We start from the raw sequence: 24,056 nt of genomic DNA, 5'->3' as shown, positions 1-24,056 counted from the left end.
ACATCCGGTTATAAACCATGAAAGATGAGCATGGCAATTAATTAATCAGCAAGCATTTGTCCAGTCCCTACTATGTGCCAAGCACTGTCCATCATTTATTCAGGAGAAAAATAAGAAAGTTCATTTATAGATCTCAGTTTATTTGCCTATTTATTTGGAGCCAGGTGAATTTTGAGGTGAGTTTTGTGCTAGTCAATTAGCCAAGAAAGAGAGCCATCTTCAGCTTAGTCTATCAACACAGTTCTGCCTAGCAGAAAGGAAAATATAATGCCCTAATAATAAGCTGATACCATAACAATCTTTAAAACGCAGATACACACTGAAATACACACAGTAGAAAAATTGGTGTTTGTAAGGGGCAACCAACATTCTTAAATATAACTGGTCAATAAATTCTGTGACTATTGGAAACAACAGTGGTACATGGTGTTTAGATCTTAAAGGATCCATGAATATCAACTATTCCAAAGCTCTTAATTGTTTTGAAATGACCTAAATTTGTTTTTTTTCTTTTAGAATGCCTTTTGTTTTTATATAGCAACCATTGTCCAATTTACTTTCCTTCGATAGAATTTCCCCTATATGAAAGAATTGAGCAAAACCATCACATGACAGACAATATAATATGCCACAAATACAGTCTGCTATATATTTTTCAAGAATTTACTTATTCATTTTTAGTTTTCAACATTCTTATCCACAAGATTTTGAGTTACAAATTTTTTCCCCTTCTCTTCACTACCCCCCCACCCAAAGATGGCAAGCATTCTGATTACCCCTTCCCTGAGTCTGCCCTCTCGTATATCCCTCCCCTTACCCTTTTCCCCTTTACTTTCTTGTAGGGCAAGATGGATTTCTATACCCCATTGCCTGTATATCTTAATTCCTGGTTGCATGTAAAAACATTTTTTTTTATCATTTGTTTTTAAAACTTTGAGTTTTAAATTCTCTCCCTTCTTCCCTCTTCACCCAACCCCACTGGTAAGACAAACAATTCAATATAGGTTATACATGTGTAGTTATGGAAAACATTTCCATAGTAGTCATATTGTAAAAGACTAACTATAATTCTCTCCATCTTATCCCATCCCCCATTTATTCTATTTTTTCCTTTGACCCTGTCCCTTTTCAAAATTATTTGCTTATGACTACCCTCTCCCCCAATCTGCCCTCCCTTCTGTCATCCCCACTCTTACTTCCTTCCCCCCTACTTTCCTGTAGGGTAAGATACACAATTGAGTGCATATGTTATTCCATCCTGAAGCCAAGTCCAATAAGAATAAGGTTGACTCATTCTCTTTCACCTCCCTGGTCTTCCCCTCCATTGTAACAGTTTTCTCTTGCCTCTTTTATGTGAGATAATTTACCCTATTCTATTTCTCCCTTTCTCCTCCCAATATATTCCTCTCTAACCTCTTGTTTTTATTTTTTAGATATCATCCCTTCATATTCAACTCACCCTGTGCCCCCTGTCTATGTATACACACACATGCACACACACACACACCTATACATACATACACACACATATTCCCTTCAACTATTCTAATACTGAGAAAAGTCTCATGAGATAAAAATATTATCTTTCCATGTATGAATGTAAATAGTTGAACTTTAATAAGTTCCTTATGATTTTTCTTCCTTGTGTACCTTTTCATATTTCTCTTCTTGTATATGAAAGTTAAATTTTCTGTTTAGCTCTGGTCTTTTAATCAAGAATGCTTGACAGTCCTCTCTTTCATTTAATGTCCATATTTTTCCCTGAAGTATTTTACTTGGTTTTGCTGAGTAGGTGATTCTTCGTTTAATCCTAACTCTTTTGAACTCCAGAGTATCATATTCCAAGCCCTTTGATTCCTTAATGTAGAAACTGCTAGTTCTTGTGTTATACTGATTGTGTTTCCACAATACTCAAATCATTTCTTCTTGACTGCTTGTAATATTTTCTTCTTGACCTGGGAACTCTGGAATTTTGCTATAATATTCTTAGGAGTTTTCTTTTGGGGATCTTTTTCTAGAGGTGATCAGTGAATTTTTTCCATTTCTATTTTACCCTTTGGTTCTAGAATATTGGGGTAGTTTTCCTTGATAATTTCTTGAAAGATGTTGTCTAAGATTTTTTTTTGATCAAGGCTTTCAAGTAATCCAATAATTTTTAAATTATCTCTCCTGGATCTATTTTCCAGATCACTGGTTTTTCCAATGAGATATTTCACATTGCCTTCTATTTTATCATTCTTTTGTAATTGTTTTATAATATCTTGATGTTTCATAAAGTCATTAGTTTCTATTTTCTCCAATCTAATTTTGAAGGAATTATTTTTTTCAGTTAGTTTTTGAAGTTCCTTTTCCATTTGGCCAATTCAGCTTCTTAAGGCATTCTTCTCCTCATTGGCTTTTTGGACCTCTTTTACCATTTGAGTTATTCTATTTTTTGAGGTGTTATTTTCTTTAGTATTTTTTTGGGTTCTCCATCAGTAAGCTATTGACTCTTTTTTCATGATTTTCTTTCATTACTCTCATTTCTCTTCCCAATTTTTCCTCTACTTCTCTTGATTGATTTTCAAAATCCTTCTTGAGTTACTCCATGACCCATGATCGGTTCATATATATATATATATATATATATATATATATATATATATATAATTTTTTTTGGAGGACTTTGATGCAAGAGTTTTGACTTTGTTGTCTTCTTTTGGTTCTATGTTTTGATCATTTGTTACCAAAGAACAATTCTATAGTCTGATTTCTCTTCCTCTGTTTGCTCATCTTGTCAGCCAATTACTTGACTTTGGAGCTCTTTGCCACAGTAGAACTCTGCTTCCAGAGTGGAAAGTGCTGTGTTCCAAATTTCTAGGATTTTGCACAGCTTTTAACAGAGCTTCTTCTAGGCACTTGGAGAGAACTCCTTCTCCACAACCACCATAAGCTCTGCCACACCAGAGCTCCTGTAATAGTAATGGAATTTAAAGATCACCCTGGATTAGCTTGGTTTTTGGGTTGAGTGTTGAAACCTAGAGCTTGTGAATCCCACTTGTGGGATGGACTTGTTGATGTAAAAAGAAAAGGCAGAACCGGGAGGAGCTGGGGCCATTGATTTAGAGAAGGCCCAAGCAGATAGAGAAAGTCAGAAGAACTTTGGGGTTCAGAATTGTGGAGGATTGCTGAGGGCCATTTGGAACTGCCCAGGACTTTTGAGAGCTGCCACCCAGAGCTGCCAAGCACTGAAGAGACATGGCTGTGATGCCGGTATTTTGTCTGTCGAATTTGATGTCGTTTTGCCAGATTGATCTGCTGGTGAAGGATAGTGCTGTTGTTGAAGAGGTCCTGGAACCTTGATATTGGTTCAGAAGCCCTGAAGAAGGACTTTCTTGTTCTATGTTTACAGAAATCCTGGAAGAGGGTCTTGCTGATATTTTTAGGGGTCCTGAGACTGTTCTGTAGGCAGAGAGTGAATTGATGAGGACACTGGCAATGTATCTTGTGGCTTTCTTAAACTTTGTCTTCCCAAGAACAGAGATTGCTGAGAACTTGCCTTGGGTCAAGATGAAGAAAAGACCTCTTCTTGGGTATTGAATGCTGTGATGATATCTTAACCTTGTTGTAGCTCAGGGGTAGATGGTCTTTGTGCTCTCCACTGCCCCTTCTGAGAAGGTGCTTGGGGTTAAATGAAGATAATTGTAATTCAGTTGTGATCCAGTGGTGGGAAACTTGACTTTTTTGTGCTCTGTGATTGATCAAATGAATGTACTTTGTGTATGATTGGAAACTAATCTTTTTTTTTTTTTTTGCCTTTTGTTTTGGAGGGCAATTGGGGTTAAGTGACTTGCCCAAGTCACACGGCTAGTTTGTGTGTGTGTGTGTGTGTGTTAAGTGTCTGAGGCTGGATTTGAACTCAGGTCCTCCAGGGCTAGTGCTCTATTCACTGTGCCACCTAGCTGCTCCTGGAAACTAATCCTAATGTCCATTTGAGAAGAGAGACTTTGTGATTAACTAAATGAATGTACTTTCCATGGGTGGAGTAGTACTTGGAAATTATTGAATTACACTTGGTGAATGCTATATTTTTATTTTCTCTATACTGTGAATGTTTTGCCTTAATTTGTCGCTGAATAAAATGGAGAGTTTTTATGCTGATATTCGTAAACTTGGAAGTTTCCTTTGCTTGGCATTACAGCTCCTCACCCTAGGCCTGCTACTCAAGACTGCAACCTAAATCCAAGCAGGGCAAAGTAAGAGAATCCTGCTTCAGTGCCAGTGAAGAAATTCCTGTATTTGTCTCTGATCAGCCACTTGTTCTGTCCTCCATCTGTGGTCCTGGAGCTCTGGAAGCAGCCACAGTCACCTCCACTGCCCCAGGGGCATGGGCTGAACTGTGCTCTTCTCACATAGGTCCAACAGAGTTTCTCCATTCACCTTTTACTTTCTCTTTTTCATTTATGGTTTGAGAAGTCTAGTAACCACTACAGCTGCCAGCAATTCAGTCCCTTGAGGTCTACTCTGGTCAGTCTGTGTGGTTGGTCTGTGCCAGCATGGCCCACACTGGATTGTAATTCACTCCCAGCCCAATGTGTTGGAATCTGGTGGCCTGCCAGGCTGCCTTCAGTGGGAGATTTGTTTCATTCTGTCATTTTGTGGGTTCTATAGCTCTAAAATTTGTTTAGAGTTATTTTTATACAGGTTTTGGAGGTAGTTGGTGCACAAGCTCAAGCAAGTTCTTGCTTTTACTCTGCCATTTTGGCTCCACACCCTAATTTTTTTAATAAGAGGAAGTATTTATTTTTTTTATCATGTACCCTTTTCTAGGTCCCAGCAAACTGGTGCCCATGGTGGGGGACAGGAAGATTTGCTCAGGGTCACCTAGATGGCAAATAGAACTTTCAATTTGAACCCAGACCCTTTGCTTCCAGATCCTTTCCCCTATACCAAGCATGTCATGCATACATTACCCTATGTCATATATCTATCTATATCTATATACTTTATTCTTAATTGTAGTTCTTCAATAACTGGTAGCATATCTCCTGTCCCTGATGACAGATAACAAACCCCTTGAAAGCTGATAACCTGTCTAAAAAAATTATCATCCAGAACTCAGTCTTGTGATATACACTTATCTGAAATTAACTAGGCTGATTTCAAGTAATTCATCTCTCTCTCTCTCTCTCTCTCTCTCTCTCTCTCTCTCTCTCTATATATATATATATATATATATACATATATATATATACATATACACATAGACATATATGTATGTGTGTGTGTGCGTATTCCACCTCAGGACCCATACTCAAAGCCTTTCCAGTATCATAAGATCTGCCAGAACTTTCATTGCATTGCTGAATGAAGGAAGGAAAAAATCATTCATTAGGCACCTACTATGTGCCAGGCACTATACTAAGCACTTTATAAATACTATCTTTGATTCTTACAACAACCTTGATGCTATCATCCTCATTTTACAGTTGAAGAAACTGAGGCAGACAGAAATTAAATGACTTGCCATGGGTCATTAAAGTAGTAAGCATCTGTGACTGGTTTGAACTCAGGTCTTTCTGACCTCAGTACTCAATCCTTTCTGCCACCTAGATGTATAAACCCAAGATCATCTCCAAATACAACTATGAGGCATCAAATCAGCACTAGAAATAGTCCTGCAGAAATATATGGATACACACATATACACATATGTATTTGTGTGCATAACATATACACTCCATATATAGTATATATACATACATAGTATCCATTATATATATGTGTGTGTGTGTGTGTATGTGTGTGTGTACATACATGAGAGTGCTGTACACATCCATCACAAGTACTTTAATAGGTTCAGCATCAGATGACTATTGACTTCTACTTCACTAAAGAAAGATTTCAATTTTAATCTTTCCATGTCTTCTTATCCAGTGAAATTGTTTTCTTTGTCTTTGCATAATTCCTCCTCAGTGGATTCATCTGATAAATTCGAGGTGTTATTCTAGCATCTTTCAATGGTTCTTGGGTACCATTTATTCAGTGTCATGGATAACCAATCTCCTTTTGCAGGCAGGCATGAATTTTTTGTCCTTTTCTTGTACACAAACCAACATGGGCCATATATTCCAGGCTTGGGATCACTGTAAACATGGTGTAAATTTCCCAAATACTGTTCAATGTTAATGTCTTCTCCCATTAGACTCTATGTCCCACTCTTTGTCATCTTATCCAAGATGTATATCCATGTCATAATCTTACCCATTTGGGTGTTTCTCATCCACTTGTTTTTTCCTTTGTAGATTGCTAGGCAATTTAAACATAATGATTATGCAGCTTATTAAGAAGGTCCCATAGAATTTTAAGATTTAATGTAATTGATAAAATATCATCCATCACAAAAGAGTGTTTGGAAAACTCACCATATTTTTGGAATGTTTGTTCTATTTGAACCTTGCTAAGGAGGATATTACCCAGGATCTTTGGTGAGCATATTTCCCAGTTTTATGCCTTTTTCTGTTTTTGACACGTCATCAATGAACATCTCTGTAGTTATATCTGTTATGGATTCTTTTATGATCTTGCATGCATTAGAAATACATTGTTCAGGAAGGATCCCCAAAGCTATACTTTGTCAATTCTACTAAATCATTTTAATGATGGACAAACATGGTATAATTTCATACTCTTTATACTTCTTAACCAATATTATAGTTGCGAAGATATGTGTTGCTATAAACAAGAGCTTATTTAAGCCTACCTGCTTTTCTTTTTTCATTATATCTATTTCTATCTATATACATATATGTATATATACAAATATATGTTCACCTATATGTGTATACATATGTGATCTTGTCTTATAGATGTTTTATTTAGAAGAAAAAGTAGGTTTATGTGTTAATAACTGCTGATATCTTAGTTGTCTTTAGCTTCCATTTTTTAAAACTTCCATTTTGGAAGTCAATCCTTGAATATTTTTAAAATTGTTACTTTCTATACAGATTCCTTTCATAAATACTTTAGCCACTTTTCCCATATCCAGATTTAAGTGCCATTTCCACTTCCTCTCATAGCACATCAGGTACTGTGGTAGCTACATCCAGTTATAACAATTCTGTCATCACCAATGAAGGAAATATTTTGCTATGGAATGTTAGCCTATTTGTTTCATTTTATCCATTTCCATATCAGTCATTTTCTTTTTAGTTTTGTCTCACTGGTTCCACATCTTCACTACCTTTTTACTTATCATCTCCTTACAATAGAACCTCTGACCAAAATCACTACTGCACGTGTTCTCTCCAAGGATGATAGTAACTTTTCAACTTTTAAATAACTTGTCCCTTTCTCTGCATTTTTTTTTACCTCTCTGAACATTTTCATGTTGTCAGCTTTCTCTTCAATATGCTCCCATCTTTGAATTCTGTCATATTATACTATCTGAATAATATGCCTGAACCTTTCATGTCATTATCCACAGCTAAATCTATTCCCTGAACAGAGGCCTATTCTAAGACTCAGTCTTGGATTATCTCTTCTCTTTCTGAACTCTCTGAATCACCCCCAAGCAATTTATCCTGTTCATATAGGGGTGACTATTATCTATAAGCAAATAATGCCCAAATATATATAACCAACCTTGATTTTTCTCTAGATCTCCAGTACCACATCACCAACTATTTCTCATCTTCCCCACAGCTAAGTGGTGTAGTGCATTGAACACTGGGATTAGAGTTAGGGAAATTATTTCAATCCAGACTTAGACACATTACCTATATGACTCTTGGCATGTCACTCAAGCTCTGTCTGCCCCAAGGGAATAACTCCCATGGTACTTATCTTCCAGTCTGATGTTAACATCAATGAGATAATACTTGTAAAACACTTAGCACATTTCCTGATAATCAGTAGGTGCTCAATAAATTTTTCTTCCCTCTCCCTGCCCACCCTTTTAATGTGAACTTCTCTTTCACATCTCAAATTCAACACATCCAAAAATGGCACTGATTCTCTAACCCAATCTCTTTCTAATTTGCTGCTTTCATTAAAGCTACAACAATGCTTCCATTTAAGTCAAGAATATCTCATTTCAAAACTGACATGAGACATTTACTAGCTGTATGACCCTGGTCAAGTTACTTAACCTTTCTTTGCCTCAGTTTTCCCAAATGTAAAATGGAGACTAACAATATCTACTTTGCAGGATTGGTATGAGGATCAAATGATGAATATTTGTAAAGCGCTTAGCACGACTGGTACAAAGTAGGCCCTATGTGAATATATTTTCCCTTCCTTTGTTCTTCCTCCTCCTTGCTTTCATCCCCAATGATAAAAGAGAGTTCTTTATTTTGGATTTTAAAATCCTTCACAAGTTGCCTCTAGCTTATCTTTCCAGACTTGTATCTAACTTCTAATTTGATCTTGTTGGTGTTCTAATCATTTCCTCCTTTGTTGCTTTTTACTCTTTAAGCAATGCTCATTGTAATTTCCATGATTCTACCTTATAATGTTTTGACAATAAACTTCTACTCTATATCATCACTGCCTTTAATAGTTTTTTCTTTACATGGCAAAGAGATCACACATTTCATGGCTATGTTTCTTCATTGTGATAGGTCAAAATAATCTAAGAAATAGTGCTAAACAGAATTAATATCTTTATTTTTATACATTTTACATTTTTTTCAAAGTTAACTGCCTAAATAGTTTGAATTGGGGCTATTCTCTTCTTTTTCCTTTTAAATTGCTGTTGATTTCAGCTAATGAAATATCCAATCATTGATCTGACTAGACAGAAAGCTGGTTTTGAAATACTTCTAGTATTTTTACCAAATCATTACCCGTTTGTCAATATATATAGTTGGCGAGCATGTGTCATATCCAATGTCTTCTGGATATCTTAAACAAAGTAGTGATGAGACATATGCATGATGCTTTTGAGTACTAAGAAATCTTTGGCTTCTTACATTTCATAAATCCCAACTTTTCCAGCATATTTTTTACTTTCCTCCTGTATCTACCTTCTCAGTATTTAAGTCACCAAAGAACAAGATAAAAGTCTTAGTTTGGAGGTTTTCTCAAGTTCTTCACATATATATTTTCCCCCCACACACGTTTTTTAAATAGATGTTGACACATAGGTCATAGTTCTATTCCTGGTGCTATGCTTGATTATTTACAATGCAAAATGAATAAAAGAAAAAAATTTTAAGCAACTCTTCACTTGTTTCTCCAGCATTTCAGTGATTCCCTCATGACCATTATGACTACGTTGCTGACTTCAGTGAGAATTTTCCTTCTCTTTAATAGAGTACTTGATGAAGGAAAGTTCACATTGAGCCAAGTTGGAGTTCTTTATGTTTTTGCTAACAACCCTGCCAATGCTAAAGCCAAGAAGGCTCTGGGAATCCTAGAGTCATTTCCAGATCTAATTTTTAAATTCTTCTTCCTTGAGAAATGCCACTGATAAAATGTTGAAGAGAAGAAAGTTTGAACAATTTTTGCCCATCTCATAAGCCATGTCCAAGAACAAAGGTGAAAATTTTGTTGAAGGTTTGCAAACATTTGACAAGGTGGGCAAGAGTATAGTCACAAGCTATTGATATTCAGAAACTACTAATAATTCCTTGTCTGATTTTTCCCAGTTTTTCCTTCTAAAGAAATTCTAAGAGCTAACTAGATATTTTTATGTAGTCGAAAAATATGCACATTGGCATTACCCACAGAATGTAAACAGATGATGTTCTCTATCCACAATATTTCATCTCCCAATTTCATACTTTTGCCCAAGATGTTCCCTGATAATTGAAATGATCTTCCTTTTTGTGGTGAACCCTTGGGACTTTGAATTGACTGCTGGAGGGCTGGTCCAGGTCAGCAGCCTCACATTCTCTTCCACAGCCATCTGGATCCAGTGACCAGATATGCATCAAGATGACTGGAGATGACTCAGGATATAATGGGAAACCCTGGTCCTTTTAGGCTATGGACTTTTTCAGGTACTCACTTAGAGTGAGGTAAAGCCCATTCAGTGAATAGGCCTCTTTAAGAAGTGAGTCAAGGAATGGCCCTTTTAATTAGAAAGAAAGAAAAAATATCAACCTGGGAGGAGAAGACCCTCAGGGTTGCTGTTCCAAAGAGAAACAGTTACCATTGACATTCATTCTAAGCCAGGAGGGCCCAAACTACAACCATAAAGTGGAGCTTGGGCAGGGACCTATTGCTGTCCAAGCGATTAGGGAAAGTCAAGTGTTCCTCTTGTCATCATTTCCCTGATGCCATGATTCCCTTCAAAAGATGAAGGACAAACACAACCTGTGAATTGACCAAGCTGCCAGAATGGGGACCCAACTAGCTGGGTAACTCAGCTCATTCTCTCCCTCTTCCTCTCTCTCTCCTCCTTTCCAAAGAAAGGTACAATTTGATGGCCAGAAGCTGCCCACTTAACTTGGGGTTTATTGGCTAGATTCCTTCCTCCTTTCCTCCCTTTCTCCCTTCATCCCTTCCACAAAATCTTAAACCCAGTTTATTCTGAAACTCATAGATTGGACCACAGGAGGTCCCTGTTCAAGCCCCGCTTAATGGCTGTATTTTGGGCCCTACTGGCTTAGAGTGAATGTCTATGGTAACTGTTTGACTTTTTCCCCTTTTTTTCTAATTAAAGGGGCCATTCCTTGACTCACTTATTAAAGAGTTCTATTCACTGAATGGGCAATACCTCACTCTAAGTGAGTACTTGAAAAGGCCTTAGCCTAAAATGACCAGGGTCTCCCATTGCATCCTGAGTCATCTACAGTCATCCTGATGAATGTCTGGTCACTGGATACAAATGGCTCTGGAGGAGAAAGTGAGGCTGGTGACCTTGCACAGCCCTCCATCACTCAAATCAAAGTCAACTTCGAGTCATGTTATCATCTCCTAGCCAATCCCTTGGGAATCTGGACTTCCCTGTAGAACTCTGCTGTATTGCCATTTGCTACATAGCACCTTTGTGTGTCCTCCACACCATGTGTACTTCTCTATGCCTGAAAGCACTTTTTAAAAAAATGAACTTTGATATAAAATTGGCATTGCTCTTCAAGTGAGAATTTCATTTTTGTCTTTGAGTTCTCGGTTTCTAACAGTGCCTTGCACATAACAATCAATAAATTTTCATGGAATTGAAATTTTTTTCATTTCTATTCAACCTGTTGAATTCCTATTTAAAAGGCTCTATATATTAACCATTATAATATTAACTACTATAATATTATATATATAATACTAACTTAAAGTAAAACAAGTATATTTTATAATATCAACTTAGATGTAATATTATATTATAATAATTATTATATTAACTTAGTATCAATTATATAATATTAATTATATATTATTGTATTATAACTTTAACTTAGATGACATTATAATATTAACTATAATATTACTGTAATATTTATATAATTACATAATAATTAGCCTGTGCTAGGTAAGGTGAATATTTAGGGAAAAAATGGCTATTTCTCACTGTATACATAAAATTACTCCTCCCCCCCAAAGCACACATATGCATATACATTCACACACTTAAACACATATGCATGTGCTCCCTAAAATTATGATAGTTTTAATTTTAAAAATAATATTGAAATGCAGAGTACTATAGGGGAAATATACAAATAAAAAATCATACAGACTGGCCTCAAAGAATGCATAGTCTAACAATTACTTTATTATTATAATTTTTTTTCAGATACATGGACCGCAGACCTTAAGGTAGATTATTTTGATGGTCTAAAGACATTGCAAATATTTCTGATTTTTAAAATTCAGGTATGGTCTTCTTTACCTGATTCCCTGGATGAGAGTAACTTGCTCAAGGTTATACAGCCAGTTATTTTGTGTGGGTGTTAAGTATCTGAGGCCGGAAACAATCCCAGGTCTCCTGACTCTGGGGCCGGTGCTCTTACTCCTGGCCGCCCCTATCTGTTCAATATTTTTGTCAGTAATTTGGATAAAGGCATGCTAATCAAAACGACAAATGAATGATGCTGAGCTGAGAGGAAGTGCTGAACACCTAAGGGGTATCCAAAATTATCTCACAAAATTAGAATGAAAAGCCAAAATAAGTAAGATAAAGAGACATAAAATCTTTTATTTAGGGTCAGTAAATCAGCTCTATATAGGATAGGGGAAAGATCTCATGAGAACAATACATCTAAAAAATTCCAAAAGATTTTGTCTTGAAAGTTCAACGTAAGTCAACAGTTTGACATGAAAGCCAAAATAGAATCGGTAGCATTAATAGAAATATAGTGTCCAAAACAACAACAAATAGGTACTCTAAACTCCTGGATCAGTTTAGATTGAAAGTATTGTGTTCAGTTCTAGGTTCTCTTCCTTTAGTAAGAGGAGCTTGAAGAGGGCAGTCAGAATGGTTAAGAAAACTTGTAGCTTTACCATATGGTGATTGGTAGAAAGGCAGGGGTTGTTTAGCTAAGGGAAGAGAAGGCTTATGGGAGACATAATCAGGAACTTCAAGTATTTGAATATAGACTAGATAATGCTTTTTCCTTCACTCCAGAGGGAAGAACAAGGAACAATGAATGGAAACTGAAAGCGGATAGATTTTGGTTTACTCTAAGGAAAACTTCCTTAAAATCAGGCCAGTCTTAAAGCTAAATGGATTGCCTCATGAGGCAGTGAGTTTTATTCTATTCTTGGAGGTCTTCACAGAGAAACCTGATGATCAATTATCAAAGATGTTGTAAAGGGTATTCTTGTCCAGGTACATAGTAGATTCGATGGTCTCTAAGACCCAATCAACTCTAAAATTCTGATACTACTCTCTAACAAGACCTAGATGGCCTCTAAAATCCTTTCCAATCCTGACATTTCAGTGCCACCCTACTAAGAGACCTAGATCACCTCGAATATCCCTCCCAACCCCCAGATTCTAGTACTACTCTCACCCAAGGTCTAGATGATGTCTAAGATCTTTCCCAACCCTGTAATTCTAGTACCACTCTATAGCAAGGCCTCATATTCCTGTCTCCTCTCTAATCATTAAGCCCAATAAGAATGCTAGTCATGGGAATTGTTATTTGACATTTATTTATTTTACAATTTATCTCAAACTGAATTTACTGAGGGGAAAAATGCAGTAAGGAAGCCAAACTGCTTTGTCAGCACCTATTTGTTTATAGAAAATTTAAATGCAGGTGACCCTGTTCTTGGTCAGAAACCTTGAGATTAGAACTGTTTCTGCCTCAGTGAACAGTACATGCATGCTGCTTTTCCTTTGTACCACAACCAGACTAAGAGAAACAAACTAAAGCAACAGGCATTTATTAAGGGGCCAGATACAGGGCACGGCTTGTGAAAATAAATAGCCAACCATTTTAAGGTAAAGTATGATCCTAATCAGCAAGTTTTCACTTGTTACGCTGACACGGTACATTTATTTCAAATACAGCACTACCACTTGGAGAGCTTGGGAGAACAATTCAAGTATCCATAAGATACTATCAATCCTTACATCAACATTAAAACAGGACATTGACTAAGGAACTAGTATCTATATAAAGATTTCAGTTAAAGAATTCAAGCAAGATCTTGTATATTTATTAAAAAAAAAAAAAGAGAGAGAGAGAAACCATTTAAGAACATCCTACTTCTAACAGCCTCTAGGAAATTAGATTCCACATGCTCCCTTGGTAATTTTCTCCAGTATATAAATACTCTCTGTCAGGAAGCTTTTCCTTAAAATGTGACATATAAGGCCCTCTAGTTGCAATTCAAACCTCTTCATAAAATCGTAGATTCTTAGAATTGGAGGAATTCTAGAGGTTATTGACTATACCTTTCTACCCCATCTAAGAGTCTGTCTTATGCCACCTCTGAAAGATAGTCTTCCCATTTTCTGCTCAAATACTACCCATAACTGAGAAGTGAAGCAACCTATTTCAATCTTGAACGACTCCAGTTAGAATGTTAGTTTTAGTTCTTTACATTAGACAAAATATGTCTTTCTGTGATTTTGTCTTGTATAGTTCTGAGGGGCATTGTCTTTATAATAACCCTCGCACAAACTTTAATACAGCTATTAAATGACTCCTAAGGCTTTTCCTTGAAATCATCTTAATTGGTTCATAATAAGATCTCAGAGACTTGAATTCTTGAATAATTGAAAAATATTGTTTTATCTAAGTTCTATGCAATTGGAAAAATAATGGCATTTTATGGAATTTGACTATTGGCCCATTTCATAGTATCCAGTTAATTATTCCTCAAAATAGTAGAACTGATAGTATGTTTAGCTATAACTTAATGTATCTAATGTGAAACTTGGTGTTTGGAATTAGCCCTGGTTCAAAATATTTCCACCCTTTTTATTTTTTAAAGTGAAATTGAAGATGTGGTATTATGATCTCATAAGGTGATTCAGGAAGGATCGAGTAGAGTTAAAAACAGTTTTTTCATTCTTTCCCTAAAGGAAATATAAATATTTACTACACCAATAATCTTGTTCTTTTAGAAGAGGAAAAAAGGGCAGAAAAGCAAAATGATCCTCTCTGGGACAAACTAGTCAAAATTACTTCCCCGTTACCCCCTACTTGCTAAGGACTTCCAGCGCACTTTCTCTATGACTCAACTTGGCTTTAAATGAAAATCATTTTAAACTCTGAGTATCTTAGTGTCCTCCTAACCTCAGACTTACATGAAAATTTAAAGAGATACATAGGCATGGACACAAGCATTTCAGTGTGTTCAAACCTGCAGGCTACACTACCAAGAGTGCCATTTAGAAAGGGCCAAACTACTCGCTCTGACCCCCAGAAAAGTGCCTGGTTTATCACCAAAACTCTGACAGTCCCCAGAATATCATGTCTCTTTGGGGCATTGTTTTAACAAATGCATTTGAAAGAAAAATGTTCTCAGTTAACTACAATTCCCAGAATCCCTTGTAGAACATTCTGTCTCAATACATCATCAACTGGCGATGGCTACTGCTTCCTCTGGCAGAACTTAAGGGAAAGGGAGTAAAAGCATTATAGTATGTGACAAAGTTTAATATATGAGAAACATTGGTGTGCAGTTTCATCAGAATTTACATTCTCTTAGTGCAAGATAGATCGGAAATCTATTTTTAACCAAAGGATCTTATTAAACTAAGAAGATTGCCTGTTACTACATGGTAGTTGTTTCAAGCAGGAGTTCTTGATGGTGCTCTTTATAAACAATAGAAAATAAATCTAAACAAGCTAAAAGATGTTTATTGCAAAATATTGTAGTTTAAGAAAAATTATTTCTCTGTGGACCGCATATTTTGGATGCAATTTATGCTGCAGTTTCTCTTCATTAACCATATCTCACAGAATTTTCAAAGTGTCAGCTTGCATATTATTAACATGTGTTTAAAATCACAATATATAAAGCTGCGCAATTCTAATAAAAGGTTTGTTATAAGGCACGAGGCTTTTCCAGTGTGTGTGCATCCACTGAAATCTTTAGAATTTCACCTTTTTTAAAAATTAAATTGTACTTGAGTTTACCTAGGCCAACTAGATTAATAAGTATTTCATCCTACTAAAAAGATTTTCCTTAATAAAAGTAAATATCTATTTTATAGGAAAAATATATTTTATGTCATTTTCCTTATATTATGTATAACATATAACAAAATATGATGAAATACTCTATACTGTGAATATACAATGTATATATTTTTTATTTTTTCCTGTTATGAAAAAATGGTAACTATTCTTTGTCACTGTTTTCCCCTGTTAGAGTATCTAAATCTTTCCATCCTTGTAGAGTTGTGTTTATGTTTTTGTTATTTATGAGATGTTATAATTTTAGATTTTATGATGACTAAAGATAGATTAGCATGTTATTAATTCCAGTGGAGGGCAGCTATGTTGCACAGTGGATAGTGCTAGGCGAAGAGTTAGGAAGACTCATTTTTGTGAGTTCAAATCCTAACATTAGACCTTCATTAGCTGTGTGACCCTAGGCAAGTCACTTAACTCTGTCTCATTTCCTCACCTATAAAATGAATTGAAGAAGGAAACGGCAAACCACTTCAATATATTTACCCAAAAAACCCCAAATGGGTTCATGAAGAGTTAGATGCAACTGAAAAATGACTGAACGACAACATTCCATTGGTACTACATATGTTTAGGAAGGCAATATAGTACAATGGAGAAAAAAATTGCCTCTGGAATCAGAGGACAGGGATTCAAATCCTACTTCTCTAACTAACCTTGGGCAAGTCACTTGACTTTGACTTCAGGTCAAGTCTCAGTTACCTCATTTGTAAAATGAGGATGTTGCATTGAATTAATTTCAATTCTAAATTAAGATCTTTTAAAAGATTAAAAATTTTAAGCCAATGAAAAGTTGTGAAAAATTGAATCCAGAAATGGTTGCTCAATAAATGTCAGTATCATATTATCTAAGAAATATTCATATGCCATTCAATCTTAATATTTTACAACATAATCCAATAGGAATATCATGGAAATATACTCAAGAGTATTGTAGAACACAGCAAACAAATCAGGTCAAGATTCCTTTAGTCCAAACTCTATTTTTCATCAGTCTGAGGGTTGTGTAAAATTACCTGGGCTTATAACATATATGAAGAAAGCATTTTATAAACCTTGGTTTTCCTATTATTGTTATTATTGAGAGGCAGCAGGAGATAGAGAGAGAAAACCAGCTTTGGAGAAAGGAAAACCTCAGTCCAATCTTTGCATCTGATCTAATCATTTGCCCATCAGCAAAACAATTAGATTAGTGTTTTCAGGCAATTCTAAGACAATAAGTTACAGACAGGTTGATAACCTACATTAGGGGAGTGTTTCTACACTAGGAGTTGGTTACACTGTTGAAATATCAAATGAGGATCGGTTTTTAAAAATTGAACATGTAATCTAATTGGTATAAGAAGATCTCATTAAGAATCTCTAACCCATGTTAATTGACATCCTCTCTGAAACTAGAAATTTGGCTGGGACCCATTGCAAGGCCCATTGACTTGTTCATGGTCACATAGTCAAGTATATGCCAAAAATAAGACTTCAAAATCTGGTCTTTCTGATTATAAGGTGAGTTCTCTATATACTATACCATGCTCCCTCCCATAGAATATTATTATACTTAATAGTGGTAAATTATGATTGGAATGAAATGATAATATTTAAAGAGATACTGTTTATCACTTGGCATATGACATTGTATATCAGTGGGATGAGAATGTGCTAATATTTGGTTCTTATGAGTAATTTTTCTTACAAATATATCAGTGAAGATTATCATATCTATTTGTCCATTTTTACATTTGATAAATATTGGTGACCTAACACAGGTGGGGCACTATGTAGTAATTTGTAGGGCTGGTAATAAAATATGGCCCCTGTTCTCAAGGAGCGGATAGACTATTGGGGAAGATATCCAGGAAGCATTCTCTGCCACAAGGAATTAAAGCACACTAATTAGCAACAGATAGATAGAAATTAGATACTCATCAAAGAAAGGTAATGGGATGTAAAATGCTTTTCCAGAAATTATGTGACTGAAATTCGGGGTTCATCTTTCCCACTGTTTTTGACTTCCATTCAAGATCTTAACTATCTCTACTTAATCTGCTTTATCTCTGCAAATTTCTAGGATGGGAAAATGATATTCTCTTTTTTTGTGTGTCCCAAAGAGACAAATATTCATGAATAGATTTACTGAAAAATGCTATAGAAAAGGGAAATAAAACTTCCAGGACATAATAAATTTTATTCTCACTTTTATTTGATCTTTCAATGCAACAGGGCATGTAGATGGAATAAAAATGGACTAAAGGCAAATAAATGAGGATAGCATGCACAGAATAATGGCCCATCCCCAATAATCAGTCTATAGGCTGTTTTCCTGTGCTTTGTACCTTTCATATTTTCTTTCTATGTGTTTACCCTCCTCACTCTAATATTATGCTTTTACATGTATCCTAAAGTCATTATAGCTGCATTCAGTTTTGAAAACACCACATAATTGCAACAGATTTAAATTAATTCAGTTCAACAAACATTTATTAAGGAGCAACTATGTGCCAGGCTTTGGGTCAGAGAAAGAGTATCTGACCTTAAGGTGCTTACATTCAATCTGCATGTTTTGGCAATATATTCACAGTATTCATTATTGATACCATACATGGCTTTCACTGCTGGTATTAGCCCACTGTCATTGGTTAGGCCTCAGTATTTCCATTCTTCTTCTGCCTTTAAAACAATTTATTTCTTTGCCAGCAAATACTATTTTATATTATATATACTAACCCAAGTTTGTGATTGTGTGTCCAGGAGCATTTAGAAATGCCTTCTAAATCTTCTCCTGCATGGGGCATTCTATATATACGTCTCCCAGCCCCCAAATCAATGTCTTCATGACAGCTGTTGAGGGGCCTGGTCACCTGTTTTCTGATGATTAAATTTCCTTACTTTTGAGTGGCAAGAATTGAATATTTAAATTGGAGTGCTTCTGAGTTCCTTGTTCACCACATCTCTCCATTAATTGGAAGTGAACAATGGAGACTAAGGGTATTTAAAAAATAAAAGCCTGTTAATAATAGCTCTGACCTCAGACAAATAGAGAGTTCTCTGTCTGCATTTTTGTGTCCTAGCTTGGAATTTACCTGTGAACTAGCTGGGAAAATATCCCTGCTCCTCCACTGAAAACAAGGTAATCTGGGTGATTTCTCATGTCTTTTCATTTATCGGAACCCTAAATCCCAGCAAGCCCAAGTGTGTTTAAACCTCTTTCCTTACCTACCTCACAGGGTCTTCAGGCTTCAGAAATGCCCTTGTTTTCTGGTCAGCAGGGTTAGAAATAACGGCACAGCTCTCCTCCTTAGAGTCCTAATGTATGCAAGAGCAAGGATCTAGAATAGAAACCCAGAAGTCCCTCTCCTTTCATTTACCAGCTAATGCTCAAGTCTTTGAGGCCTATTACTAGCTCCCAATTCTAGCACTGAAGTGAAAGCTGCCTCCCCCCAGGGAAAAACCACAGCAACTTCATTTATAAAACCTATTTGATTTCCTTCCCCTAATCTTCCTACAACCCTTTTCACACTGCTGCGTGCTTTAATTTTGCTTTCAGTCAGAAGTTTAAAAACTTTAGCTTCTAATAACTGGAAAAAATGGTTATTTAAAGATAACTGCAAGTTACTTAACATGCCATACTATCATATGCTCGCTGCTTTGAAGCTGCAAATTAATGACGAGCAGGAACAGGGACTATCTTTCAGAGGAAACTGACCTCTTTCTAATGGCACATCGCTAATGTCATCTGTCTACTGCATCTCATTATGTGAATTTCACGGAGTTAAAAAAAAAGTATCTTAAGGCTGTGCACAAATAAAAAAGACCTTCTAGTATTGAACACTTTGAAAATTTTTGATCTCTCCAAATACCTTCCTTAGATACTGGTTTCCCCTTTTGTGCCTGGCACGCTGCTTATGTCATCTATTCTCTGTGACTAATTATGTTAATTTTGTGCCATAAAAGTAACTGAAGGCTGTTAAGGAATAAAAGCTTTTGAGTGGCCTTATTTCATAAACACCCCTTTTGAACAAGGCACATTTAGTCATATTTGCAGTCACAGAAAGAGTCTTGTGCTAAAAATACAACAAAGCCTCTTGAATATGGCCATTTATTCCCACTTTATTAGGTAATTTATGAAAAAAAGTATGAAGGGAAGCCTTTTTGTTACTATAATTTGCATAAAGCTGGTGCCCCATTAATGAGATAACTTCCTGCCTTTTGTGTATCACCAGCTGGAAATAGAAATGGAGGAACTTTTCTGTCGCCCAATTACTTAACCTGCTGAGTTCAGCGTTGGAAAGTAAACAGGACTCCAATCTGCCAAAGAAGCTGATTTTGGTTGTTCTATCTTGATTTTTTTTAAAATTCAATTAGGAGACCAATGAAAGCCAAATGTTAAAAACAAACTAAATGTCAATGAGGGTATATGTGCTGTGCAAGTGTTTTCATTTTTTGAGAATTTTACTGATTTGATAATTACATTTTCCCCTTTGGAGAACAGTGGTGGTATACTTTTGCTTACACTATGTCAAATGGGCAACATTTGATCATCTTTTTTGAAGATCTGATGACACCACTGTGAAGGAGGAAAGGAAATCCATGAACTCGGGTTTAACTCAAATTTCTCCTTGTTAATCTGGTCATTTTTGTATGAGTCAGTCTTCTAAAACAGGGTTTTTAATCATGACATATTTTAGTCATACTTTATGAATATATTACAAAAAATCGCCAGCTTCTATAAAGCACCTTACATATAAAACTAATTTTAAATACTATTATTTTAATTTGTCATATATTGAGAGTCAAAAATGTTGTAGGTACTGTACAAGACTGAAAATTATCATCTTTCCTCTGGGGGTTATATGATAAATTCCACGTATACAGGCAAAAAATTAAGAGGAAAGATTTCATGTGTGTGTGTGTGTGTGTGTGTGTGTGAAAATTGAAACATTTTTGTTGTTTGATGAGAAAAAAAAATCACCCTTCAAATAACTGGCTTTTTTTTCTCTAGGAGAAATGGAGGAAAGGGAATAAGTATTGAAGGTGGGGAAGGCAAAGGATTACTTTTATCTGTATTTCAAGAATATATGGCAACATACTCATTCTAAAGAGAAAACAACTCTTCTATGACTTAATAGATGGTTAATGAATTTTGATAGGAATAAAATAGATGAAATCTATCATTTGTTTACCAACCCCTTGATTATCATTGTCTCCAAAGTTAGCTAGGCTAGTTTATGGATAAAAGACAGTCAACTGATCTAACCTCAGGTTTGGTACTTGAAGCCTTTACATCTTGTTAAAGCCTATTAGTGTTTATGTCCTACTAGGATCACCTTTGATAATCCTACATGATAAGCTAAATTGGGACTACTCTGCTTCATTCACTTCCATAAACCAGGTTTGAGAGCAACCATAGATGGATACTTGACTTGGAGAACGTGCAGAAATGACTTCGGAAAATGAGTCAAATTATCAGTCAAACATTATTAAATACCTGCAACACCTGTAGCACTAAGGCTACAAATACAAATAATGAAAAAAGGTACTGCTCTGAAGAAGTTTACATTCCAACAAGGGAAAAACAAAGATGGTGTTGTCTATGGTGAAGGAAGTGGACAAAGTAGATAGAAAATAGATTGATAATTTATCAGATTTTCTCATGTTGAATATTATGTGATCACTCCTTTCCTTATATGGATTGTTCATTTTATCTCTCAGAATAGAGGACAGGGGGAAAGAAACTTAAATCTGTCCTTTTACCAATGTGAGTCTCTACTATGGAAAATCCCTACAGTAATAAGGTAGATTAGCAAACTATCTGTAACTTTTAAAATATTAAAGCATTTGCTGGGACCCTGAGAGATTAAGTGACTTACTCATGGCCTCATGGTTAGGATGTGTCAGGAAAGTAAACTGAATCCAAGTCTTTTTGACCAAGGCTGACCCTAAATCCACTTGTTTCCTGTTAGCTAAGTCAACCATAGCCCTAGATCATTGTGATCAACTTCCCCTTCAAACACAAGGTTCATAAGTATTTCATTATACTTGACTAGTATAGACATTTTAAATAAATAAATAATATCCTGAATACCCTACCTCTCCACTTCAGTTGATCCAAATTATGTTTCCATATATAACGCTGAACTTAGAAGAAAATTACTTAGATTTGGGCCTGTTCATAGTTGAGGGAAATTGTTTCAGTAGGCTGAGGAACTGGATGACAGCTTTTTTGGGTCCAGATATAGTGAAGTAGATATGCAATTAGCCTGGGAACCAGGTGAAAAATTATAGTCCTGGCTCTGCCACTGATTAATAGTAAGACAACTCATTTAACCCCTCTGGGTTATTTACAGTAAGGATGAAAGAAATGTTTTTCCCTTCAGTAAAATGAGAGCAATAATACTCATTCAATATTTGTAACTCTACTGTTTTATAAAATTTGAAAAAAAAATTCAATAGATCTTTGCTCAGTGCAGGTTTATAAATGTCATTATATGAGATGAAGTAATATGTTTGGGGAGTCACTGATGTCTTTCCAAGCAGTTTTTTATTACAGCTTGGGTAAACTGCTATTAATATTTATTCTGATTTAGTGGCATAAAAATAGTTGTGAATTTCTTTGATTCCAACAATTTTCTTCTCTGCTCTAAGTATAGGTACACTGCACTAGTCATAATGATCCCAGGAGAATAATGAGTAGTGTTCAAGGAGAGATATGCAACCTCATACAAAGACACTGAATTCCAGCATTCATTCTCACATATCCTTTTTTGGGCTGTTCCGTCTAAAATTTTATACAGAGCCCAATCTAGGCTAGAGGATCAACCTAATTATCAACATACAAACTAAATTGTCTTTTTTTGCCTTTAAGTGATCTCTTTAAACTTTATACCCAAGAGATACTGGCCATAAGGCAACGCTGGGCACAATCTATATGATCCGATTCATTTCCACTATTACAAGGGGTGTATCTTTTTAAAAATGAAAATAATTAACTGTTGAATTATTGTGGTCTGCTCTAAAATTTAACTGACACTTAAATTTGGGACTTTTAAATCTTTTGCTCCAGCTAATTCATTTAAGAATTTATATAGAGGTACAAGAAAAGTGAAATAACCATCTGACTAATAGACGAAACCACATATACCATATAAATACACACACACAATGATAATGATAAGTAGCATTTATAAAGTATTTTAATATTAGCAAAGCACTCTACGTGTACTTTTTCATTTGACTTTCACAACAACTCTATAAGCTAGTTGTATTATTATTATTTCCATTTTATAGGTAAGGAAATAGAGACAGAGAGGTTAGATGACTTGGTAGAGTCACAACTAGTAAGTGCTAGAGACAGAACTCAGACTTGGATCTTTCTCCCTTACTCCAAATCTAGAGGATAGGTTCTCCCTCTTTTCTTTGCTCTCCCTCTCTCCCTCCCTCCTTCCCTCAAAATATAATAACCATTTTATAGACTGTTCAAACTAGCATATTTTATACACAAGATTAGTAGCTGTGAAGGATGCATGATAATCAGAATGATAAAAATCAGATTCATCTCTGATTCCAAATAATGGTATCTATAATATTTCAAGTAATTGGCCATCTAAGGCAGCCTGCTGCCATCCCATCCAGGATGTCTCCATTCAAATGTATCCCTCAACTTGCTCATGGTTCCCATTTGGTTGCAATTGGACTTTTGACAAAATCTGTAATTTTTTCAATCACTTATGATTTAATAGGGGTTAGTCATTTGAACCACAGGAACATAGGAGACAAAAACAGTCTAATGAGTAATCCTTAAAAGAAGGGGGAAAAAATGTTCACAAGCCCATAGCAAACTTAATTAAAGTCAGTGTAGAAAGCATCCAGAGTGACAAAGCAAAACAATTAAATGTGATTATTTTTACTTTAGTATTCTCAGCTCCCCGAGTTGTTTTTTTTTCCCCTTCCTTATGGACTGCCCTCTTAAAAAAAGTATACCCTTATTTCCTTTCTATCATGTCTCATGGGCAAACATTAAGTTTTCCAGGCCAGGCTAGAAAATAAGTTTCTGCCCAGAGTTTGACTCTCTAGCGAATAGCTTGACTAAGCTATATTTTGTTAAGAAATGCACAGTATTGAGTTTAAGAACATCAGTTGAGCAACAATTTGTGAGTATTTAGCTCTGGAGGATTTAAATGATAAATTATAGGAAAATCTTATAAATAAAAGGGTACACATCCTTCCCCATTGCATTTATTTAACAAACCCAATGAACAGCTTATGAAAAAAATCAAATCTCACTATAAACTTAGTACATTGTTATGTCTGTGTATAATGATTTGGGAGACTACCGGGGGAAAAGTTTGAATCAACAAATATTTTCTACATTCCTACTGGTAACTCCAAGGTCTGTTTTCTTTTCTTCTCCTTCCCCCCACCCCCTTCCTTGTCTGTTACAAGTTATGATGTGTGGATGAAGGCTTTTTCCCATGCAGTAATGACTGT

The 24,056-nt window shown here is 35.6% G+C and overlaps 1 long non-coding RNA gene across 2 annotated transcripts in view; it reads right to left on the bottom strand.

Annotated features, from left to right (window-relative positions):
- LOC138145019 (uncharacterized) overlaps positions 1-19,112 on the bottom strand; it is a 148,885-nt gene extending 129,773 nt beyond the window's left edge. For both annotated transcript variants that reach the window (XR_011164077.1, XR_011164078.1), the window contains exon 1: positions 18,790-19,112. This is a non-coding gene — a long non-coding RNA (uncharacterized lncRNA). The remainder of the gene's footprint in view (positions 1-18,789) is intronic.
- Positions 19,113-24,056: the final 4,944 nt, after the last annotated feature.

This window comes from Petaurus breviceps, unplaced genomic scaffold (genome assembly GCF_028583685.1).
Source record: "Petaurus breviceps papuanus isolate PSGF00001 unplaced genomic scaffold, PetGlider_PUasm1.0 90723, whole genome shotgun sequence".
Classification (NCBI taxonomy): domain Eukaryota; kingdom Metazoa; phylum Chordata; class Mammalia; order Diprotodontia; family Petauridae; genus Petaurus; species Petaurus breviceps.
The sequence above is the reverse complement of the archived record's forward strand: the minus strand, read 5'-3'. Positions and strand labels throughout refer to the sequence as shown.